Source organism: Triticum dicoccoides, chromosome 2A, assembly GCF_002162155.2.
Source record: "Triticum dicoccoides isolate Atlit2015 ecotype Zavitan chromosome 2A, WEW_v2.0, whole genome shotgun sequence".
Taxonomy (NCBI): Eukaryota; Viridiplantae; Streptophyta; class Magnoliopsida; order Poales; family Poaceae; genus Triticum; species Triticum dicoccoides.
The window spans coordinates 399,186,563-399,196,193 of record NC_041382.1 but is presented as its reverse complement, the minus strand read 5'-3'; the positions used below and the strand labels follow the sequence as shown (position 1 = coordinate 399,196,193).

General features: G+C 51.8%; 1 protein-coding gene across 5 annotated transcripts in view; it reads right to left on the bottom strand.

Moving 5' to 3' along the window:
* LOC119354688 (tRNA (guanine-N(7)-)-methyltransferase-like) overlaps positions 1 to 9,625 on the bottom strand; it is a 28,978-nt gene extending 19,353 nt beyond the window's left edge. For 4 of the 5 annotated variants that reach the window (XR_005171179.1, XR_005171180.1, XR_005171181.1 and 1 more), the window contains exons 1-5: positions 9,066 to 9,625; positions 8,847 to 8,922; positions 8,260 to 8,525; positions 7,481 to 7,899; positions 6,331 to 6,615 (exon numbers count right to left, since the gene is read on the bottom strand). The gene's annotated coding sequence lies outside the window, so the exon portion shown is untranslated. The remainder of the gene's footprint in view (positions 1 to 6,330; positions 6,616 to 7,480; positions 7,900 to 8,259; positions 8,526 to 8,846; positions 8,923 to 9,065) is intronic. The other variant, XM_037621433.1, reaches the window with a different exon arrangement.
* Between the last annotated feature and the right edge of the window lie 6 nt (positions 9,626 to 9,631).

Genomic DNA, 9,631 nt, shown 5'->3' with positions numbered 1-9,631 from the left:
GATGGAGGAGGCTGAGGCGTTCTTGCGCCGTGCCATGGTGGCCTCCATCACCGGGACGAGGCCGTCCGTGACTGCGCGCGAAGTCGAGGGCACCCTCTACTCCACCTTCGAGCTGCAACCCGGCGACTTCTCCGTCCACATCCACCACCCCGAAGACTTCCTCATCGTCTTCACCTCTTCGCAGACTATGGACCGCCTCGCCGGTGACCACTTCCTGCGCACCACGGCCTTCTTGCTCTCGGTGCACCCCTGGAGTAAGCTGGACCACGCTGGCTACGGCACGTTCGAGTACCGCGTCGAGCTTGAGCTCCGCGGCACTCCAGCCCAAGCCTGGCACCTCTCCACGGCGGAGCACCTCCTTGGGGCCAGCTGTTGGATTGAGCGGCTGCACCCAGACACGAGATCGCGCGGACCTCGCCGCCTTTCGGCTCTCTGCACGCACCCGCGACGCTGCACGCATTCGTCGCCAGACCATCCTGGAGATCGTCGAGCAAATCGCCTCTTGTCTACCCTCCCACCGCCGACAGTCCAGACCCTCACCTACCCTGTCGCCATCCAGCTAACGCGTGTCGTGGTGGATCGGTCGGGCGCGGACGCCGCAGGGCCGGATACTGGCCGCCGCGACGACAGTGCCGGCGGCGACCATGCGGACGAGACTGCCGCCGATGGCGGAGACAATGCCGGCCACGGCCGGAAAGGCCGGCGCGCGCGCAAGAGGCGCGGCATGACCACTGCACCCGATAGCACTACCCCCAGCATGGCCACGGCCCCTGCCGACCGGTCGGATGGCATGGCTATGGAGGCCACCGGCTGGACTGCTGCCGCCCGTACGACTCACACCGATGGCATGGTACCTCGCCGGACTGGCTTAACGGTCTCCGTCCTAGCCATGCATCCGCAGTCTAACAGAATTGTGGTCCCCTGGTGCGATCACGATGGGGCCAGCTGTTCTTGTCTCTACCCCAAAAGGGGAAGGCGCGGGAATAGGTGAAGGAGGAAAAACAGAGTGGAGCCTGCCAAAGCTGTAGTACAGGCATCACCAGGCCAAACTGGCCCAGACGCGATCCACAAGTGGTGGAGCGCCTACGCGAGTCCTCTGAGCGCCTGCGCCCACTGCCTCCTACTAGACGGCTGGTCGCGCACGCTGAGGCCACCCTGACCATGCCCAACCCGTGCTTGTCTCGGGATCCGGTGGCCTCCATGGGCCCCTCCCCGTCCTCTGCCAGCATGGTGACAAACTCGCAGCCCATGGGAAGCGAGGAACCGATCCATGACGATCCGCTTCCGGGGACTGTTGTTGGCCCGCGCACGTCAGCGCCTGGCACACCCTTCGACGGACACACGACTGGGTCAACAGTTGCGCGCGCGTCATCGCCTGGCATGCCACTGGACAGGCCCGCCTCTAGCTCGGCTCGCATGCACCACCTCGTCACTGGGGACGCGAGTCCCCACCACGACCACAACGCCCCAGGGGAGGACACCACTCCAGAGTTGGGCCACCCATGCAACCCTGCGGCCCAAAACGCCCAAGTGACCCCCTCCAACGAGCCCAACAGCAACGCCACACGAGCCCAACAGCAACGCCACACGGCCTTGCAGCCCAACGCATGCTCCGAATGACCCTACGCCTACTACGACCCCGCTGCGATCAATTGTTCAGCGCTTTGCGCCGCCACCAATCACCCTGCGCTGCTCCCGGCCGAGAGGTGCATCCTGGACACTAGGCGAGTTCCTCACTGCCGCCACCAGACATCTAAACTCGATGCCTGGGAAGCGACATCGTCGGCAGCCTCTTCTCTCCGCGCCGGAGCCGCTCGGCATCGTCCGCGTCCTGCAGGGCAGCCGCACATAAGTTCAGGTGTTGTGCACCCTTGGGATCCTCGGGTTCGACCAGAAGATATCGGCCGCAGAGATGAAAGTGTACGAAGACGTTTTCGCAGCTCCGATCCCGCTGACCGTGATCTCCCGCCATCGCAGCGCTAGTCGACCGCGAGCTGTCCGTTGACCCGAAGGCGCCGGCCCCTGCCACGGCGCCCTTGGCAGCCATGGTCTAGCGCGGTGCTCCGCCTTCCCAGACAACCCCGTTTCCATGGATCACGACCTAAAAATTGTGATTTGGAACGTGCGCGGCCTCAATGGGTGCGCGACGCACTGCCATCCGCTCGTTAATCATCACTAGTGGCGCCTCCATTGTATGTTTGCAAGAGACTAAGATGGCTTTGATCTGCTCAGCGGTTGTCCTTGAGGCGCCGGAGGCGCCGGCCCCTACCACGGCGCCCTTGGCAGCCACGGTCTAGCACGGTGCTCCGCCTTCCCAGACAACCCCGTTTCCATGGATCACGACCTAAAAATTGTGATTTGGAACGTGCGCGGCCTCAACGGGCGCGCGACGCACCGCCATCCGCTCATTAATCATCACTAGTGGCGCCTCCATTGTATGTTTGCAAGAGACTAAGATGGCTTTGATCTGCTCAGCGGTTGTCCTTGAGGCGCTTGGCTCCGAGTTTGATGAGTACGTGTACTTGCCGGCGGATGACACCCGCGGTGGTATCCTGCTGGCATTGAAGAGCCGGGAGGTGACCATCACAAACCCCGAGTTCACCACATACACGCTGTCTGCCCAGGTCGTTCGCCCCTCGAGCCAGCACCCACCTTGGTGACCGTCCATTGTGTATGGCCCTTAGTCTGATGCCGAGAAGATCGAGTTCCTACGTGAAATCCGCAACCTATGCGCCTCTTGCCCGAGGCCGTGGATGCTTTGCGGCGAATTCAACATGATCTACCGCGACGAGGACAAAAATAATAGCAACCTGGACAGGCGCATGACGGGGCGGTTTAGACGCTTGCTCAACGACCTTGCGCTCAAAGAGGTCTACATCAACGGGCGCCGTTACACATGGTCCAGCGAGCGCTCTCCTCCAACTTTGGTCCACCTAGACAGGGTCCTATGCACGACGGACTGGGAGGAACGGCACAGCAACCGTCACCTGCGATGCCTCGCCTCGGTGGTCTCCGATCATAGCTCGTTGCTCCTGGACTGCTCTCCGCAGACGCCAAGCCACCGGTGATTCCACTTCGAGGACTTCCGGGTGCGCATAGATGGGTTCCAGGACGTCATCGCGGAAACCTGGCTTTCCGTGGACGACGCCGACCCGTTCCGGCGGCTCATGCGGCGCCTCCAAGCCACGGCTCGCAAGCTGACCAGCTGGAGCACACACACAGTTGGCAACGTCCGGCACAAGCTAGCCCTTTCCCGTGAGCTGCTGCTTCGGTTTGACAAGGCCCAGGAAGACAGGACGCTTTCAGCTCGCAAGGAGTGGCTACGCAAGCAAATCAAGGGCTCCTACCTTGGGCTAGCGTCGCTTGAGCGCACCATTGCTCGGCAACGGGCATGCATCGCAACCCTCAAGGACGGAGGCGCAAACACCTCCTTCCACCGGCAATGTTCCTATCGCCGGCAGAAGAATCGGGTGCATAGCCTCAACATCGACGACCGCACGCTCACCGACCACGCTGACATGGCCACTGCCACCTTTGCACACTTCCACGAGCTGCTGGGCACCGGGGTTGACCGCGACTGCACGCTCAACCTCTCTCAGCTGATCACCCCCTCGCCGGACCTCCTTGAGCTAGATACGCCTTTTGACGAGAAGATCTAGAACGCCGTCAATCAAGGCCGACTTCGCCGCCGTCTTCCAGCAGCTCTACGACATGCGTGGATGCGGGTTCTCGCGCCTGAACCAAGCCCTGCTCTCCCTGCTCCCCAAGCACGCCGACGCAAGCTGCTTGCGTGACTAACGACCGATCAGCCTTATTCACCTGTTGCCAAAATCTTCGCCAAGGCACTGTCGCTCCGCCTCACGCCCAGACTTGACGCCCTCGGCAGCAACAACCAGACATCCTTGGGCTCAACCTCCACGACAACTTCGTCCTGGTGCGCCAATCTGCTCGCTTGCCGCACCAACTGGGAGCGTCGCGTGTCCTGCTCAAGCTCGACCTCGCACGAGCATTCGACTCACTGTCCTCGCCTTTCCTCTTTGAGGTGTTGAAGCAACATGGCTTCGGGGACAGATTCCTTGAGTGGCTGGCAATCCTCCTGTCATCTGCCAGCACCAAGGTGTTGCTCAACGGGAGCCCCGGCCCCCCAATTTGGCATCGCCAGGGCCTGCGCCAAGGAGACCCCATGTCGCCGCAATAGTTCATCCTGGCTGTCGACACCCTTGGTCGACTGTTCAAGCGCGCCACCGAGCTAGGGATCGTACGCCGGCTACACCCCTTCAGATTGATCCCTCCAATCTCGCTTTATGTGGATGACGTGGTTCTACTCTGTCACCCACAGCCGGACAACATCAAGGCCGTGAAGGCAATCCTACAGCTCTTTGGCCGGCCATCCGTGCTCCGCATCAAGTTCGCCAAGAGCACCGCCACGCTCATCCGCTGCGAGGATGACATTGTGTTGCCCGTCGTCGAGAGCTTGGGTTGTCCAATCGTCGAGCTCCCCATCACATACCTGGGCATCCCGCTCACCATTAGACGCCCCACCACCGCGCAGCTGCTCCCCCTTGTCGACAAAGTGTCTGGCAGATTGCCCACTTGGAAGGCTTGGCTCATGAACCGAGCAGGCCGGCTCGCGCTTGTGAAATCAATGCTCGGCGCGATCCCGCTACACCAACTGCTTGTGCTGGCGCCGCCAGAGGATCCTTCGCATGCTCGAGCGTATCCAGCGTGGGTTCCTCTGGGCCGAACGCGCCGAGGCCAATGGAGGCGACTGCCATGTTAACTGGCGCCACATTGCGCGCCCCAGGTGCCTTGGCAGGCTGGGTGTGCATGACCTGGAGCGCACCGGCATGACGCTTAGGACCCACTGGCTCTGGTTCAGCAAAACCAACGAGCGCCGCGTGTGGGCTGGTCTCGGCCTCCAGTTCTCTGCCGAGGAGCAGGCCTTCTTCTTTGAATGACCAAAACACCAAATTCTAGGACGACCAGTGGATCAATGGGCGCTCAGTTCGCGAGATCGCCCCTTTGGTGCATACCTGCATCCCAAAACGACGAAGGAAGAACAAGACGGTTGCTGAGGGCCTACAGGCTCACCTCTGGGTGTGCGACATCCACGGCTTTCTGGGAGTTCACAAAATCAGCCAGTGCTTGCTGATCTGGCGACTTCTTGAGGGCATTGTTCTCTCCGCCGAGCCAGACAAGCTGATTTGGAAGTGGAACGAGGCCGGCACCTACACCGCTAAATCAGCCTACCTCGCATCCTTCCACGGATCAATCGCATGTAACCACTAAAAGCTCACTTGGAAAAGTTGGGCGCTGCCAAAAGTGAAATTCTTTCACTGGCTCGTCAGCCTTGACCGCTGCTGGACGGCTGACCGCCCCGCTCGACATGGGCCTCAGCACCACACGGCATGCCCCTTGTGCGACCAGGCTCCGGAGATGATGCAGCACCTCCTGCTAGCCTGCCCCTTCTCGCGGCAGGTTTGGCACGAGATCCTTTCCTGGACGCGCATGACCTGCAGAATGCGGACAATGACAGCTCTCTGCTCGACTGGTGGCTCAACGCCAGGCAGGACACCCCCCAGCTGATGCGCAAGGGGCTTGCATCCGCGACGCCTCTGACATCCTGCATGATTTGGAAACACAGAAACGACTGCATCTTCGACCGCGTGCAACCGTCCATTCACACCTTAGTGCGTAGGATCAAAGCCGAAGCCGGACCTGGGCTACTGTTGGCGCCGCTGGGCTTAGAGTTGTGTTGCCCGCCTCATGGGATGTGCACTAGTGTCCGCCTGATGACTGTGAAACCACCTCCTAGGAGGATTGTACTTTCACTCTCTCTTTTCAATGAAATGAAACGCAAAGGTCCCTTGCATTTTCTCGAAAAAAAAAACTTTACAGGTTTAAATGCAGGATAATTTCAGCAGCTGAATTGCTTTTTAACTAGAAAATTGTAGGTGAGGTCCTGTGGGTAGCAGCCATGCAGCAAGCCTGAGCTTTGGCAACAAGGAGGGGTAAGTAGCCTTGCCGCTCATGTTCAGCTACTTTGACTGTTTATAATCTCATGCATTAGTGTAGTACTCCTCCTTGTTGATCAAAGAAAGAATTAATGGCTTGCTAATTACTGTCAGCAGCTGAGCAACAAGGAGTATTTGGTAGAACTTATACTCTAACAGTAAGTTGCTCAAAGAAAGAATTAAGAGTCGTATTCCAAACAGGATGTTGATTCTAAAGAATGATTAGTGCTGCCATTGCCAGTAAATATGACACGAGTAATAGGAACCACATGAACAAAAATACATAGATAAATAAATAAAGCCCAGTCATACTCACCAGACAATAGTTCAGCTGAGTCAAATATTTCGAGTTGTTCATTATTGTTGCTGTTCAAACACCACAGGTCTGTTGGATAATAAATAGGAATGTTCCTATTATGGGCTATTTTAATAAGTTGTAACACTTCCTTGGTTGCATTTTTTTCTAGCAAACAGGAGGACACTGGAATTCCAAGGCCATTCATTATTTGAAATGATAACTTTCCAACAAGAAACAACCCATCGCGTTGAAGGCTAACAGATGCGGTGCAGGTGCCTTTCTCAAGAAGTTACTGCCTCCAATCTGCAATAACCAGAACAATATCAAAAAGAAATCGATATGGCTAAGCAAAAATTAAGATCCTCATTAAATAGTTCCTAGTAGAAAGTACTAATCCTGCTTGCAGATAGCTAGCGGAAATACAATTGCTAGGAACAAGGATTATTTCTGCACAATTATCAATTGCAATTAATTATTAAACATCATGAGTGCAATATTCTTGACCACAAACTGAAGTGACCACGTTAGAAAACCCTCTAAACTTACCTATTATCTACCATGAACATAACAGGACAATACATAGAGCAAATAGTCCTTCTATAAAACTCGAGAAATAGGGAAAGCAACTATTAGCTTGTACCATCCAAATTTTGACATAGCACCAAGCTTTTTGTTCCATTATGGCAAAAACAAGATCAGAAGTGCAGCTCTAATCATCCGCTGTTGGATAGACAAGCTAAGCCGCATGTTTATACATACGGATGCTGGCCAAAATAGTTCCAACTTCACAGTCTGATCATTATAAAGAATAGTATAAACACAGAAATGGTTGGTGTGGTGGTGTGTGTGTTTAACAAGTCATGGCATCAAAGAATGATTAGCTTTGCTATTCAATGTGGATGATAAGAGCAAGTAGATTCAACATTTTTTCCTCAAACACATCAAAATGCATGTCGCTTTGTAGAATCAACATATATTCATAACTAAACCGCACATTTACTTGACAATTAAAACAAAGGAAAAATCGAGACTGAACACGTTAATTGCTAGAGCTAATGCTAGTAAATAGGAATTGAACGAGTCCATTTTTCAGGTCTTAACCTTGTAAATAGTTTCCATAGGTATGTATAAACCATGAACTGAAATTAAAATAAGGATCGGTGATTACTATTGCTATGTATGGCGCCTTGTGGTGTCATTGATCTTTAGCGATTGCATAAGCTCCTCCTCAAAATGGAAACCAGCAAGAGATGCATAGCAGAAACGAGTGATGCCAACCGTTGATGCGTGAATCTTATGAGACAATGAGAAAGAATCATTGACAAAGATTGCTGCACCTGACGCTAGCTTCTGAGAAAAATTATTGCAGTTTGCATTTTTCTCCCCTGAAGTTCAAAAGATTTTCAAACAAGATAATATCATTCTGCACCCATTCTTCCTTCTTACATGATGTTAAACAAGGGACACCATCCACCGGGATGACCTTTACTTGAAGAAGCGCTGACATATAGTCTGACTATCAGCATTTATGACAGATTATTTTCAGTTATCAAGAACGAACAAAAGAAGCTGTTCTGGATAAGTTAGCTGCATTTAAAATATGTGATTCAGAATACATGACCAAATTAAGCCACTGTAGTGTCATAAACAGTATGAGAAAAGATACAAGGGAGAAATGCAGTTGTCCAGACACTTAGTGCATGGGTGCTAATAGCATTATTACTTGGTTTCTCCAATAGTACAGATACTTTTGGTTTACAAATAAAAAAATATTTACAGGCTTGGGTTCAAACATGTAATCTTTGTCAGATGCCCTGGCTTACTGACGTTAGAATCATTCTGTTGCAAACTGAACAACTGTTTTTGGGTCCTAGAGTGCAACCATATCTAACAACTTATCAGTATAAAGTTTGGCATAAGCGTATTAGAATACGAATTTCAAATAACCTGCAAAAGATTTGATTGACTTGAACACTGGATTAACAGACTGGGGGACTGGTAACTAGAAGAACTTTCCCTCCTGCTTTGTACAGGTATTTGATAGTTGACAGTGTCCTTTTCAGTGAGCAACTAAATAATCCTAGAGGATCCAAAAGAAGAACAGAATCAAGTCACAACAGGACCACCTCTCCATAAAGTTTTTCAATTGGGAAATTCCTAAGAGTTTGCACGTGCAGATAAGAAGTTGACCTATCAACACAAGAATATTTGTCCTGAAACATATATGTAAAAGCAAATGTTAGTAGTCCATATTATCAGTGGGTTAACATGTTATGCCTAACACTTATGAGAAGATTCAGAAAATAAATACTGCTTGAGAGGACTACATCATAGAAAAGAAACACTGTTTGTTTTTGTCCTACGATTCAGAAAGGTTCGTTCATCCATAGCATTCAACATGACATAAAATGATAAGACAGACATATAGATGCAACACTTCACTTTTATTTTTGCCATGACATCAACAAAAATCAAACACGACAGTGATTGATATTCAACTATATTTAGCATCCAGTGCATTCTGGAGTACCTACTTCTGAAGATGAGCTACATTTCTAGTAGAAGGTGGCACCTGACAGCATTGTACTCTACATAACGGTCTTTGACTCCCTACAATAAGAAACTTAAGATTCAGCGCAACTGGCCTGAAACTGGAGCAGGGTATTACACCCACAAATCCTTGAGGAATCAAGGGCTAATCATAGAGAAATAAAAAAGAGAAAACGCAAAGCATGGTGGGACATCGGGCTCACCAGAGATGCAACAGCTATGTCCAGCATACTCATAAGATCCACCAAATGGCGACCATGATTCTCGCGCAGCGAGATGTTGCTGAGCTCAACTGAACGCCACAAACCTGCATGAAGCCTTCCTTCTGAAATCTCAACTAGTACTTGGTGGGCCCATACTGAAATTTGAGCCCTAAATCAACAGAGATCGAAATGTAAGTATCAAGGTGGAAGCGAGAATACAAGCTGAGGCTGATTTGGAAATTATTCATATCAAAGAAAGAAAGAAAGAATTGCATGTATGGACTTACAATAACATGAAGACCAAAAAATTCAACTTTTCTAAAGAAAGCTATGCACTCAGGTGGTCAGGTGGATGTTCTTGAAAAAAGACAGACAGATTCAAGAAGAGAAAAGGAATGACATCTACAATAAAGTTATGCTGAAATGAGCACGAAACTAGCAAATATTCTATTGAGCACATAGCGAAAGTTGGGATGTGAAGTGAACAAAATGATATATGCTTGACCACACGACCAAAACTAACTATATGTCTTTCTAGTTGATGCAAAGATCACAAATAACTGTCC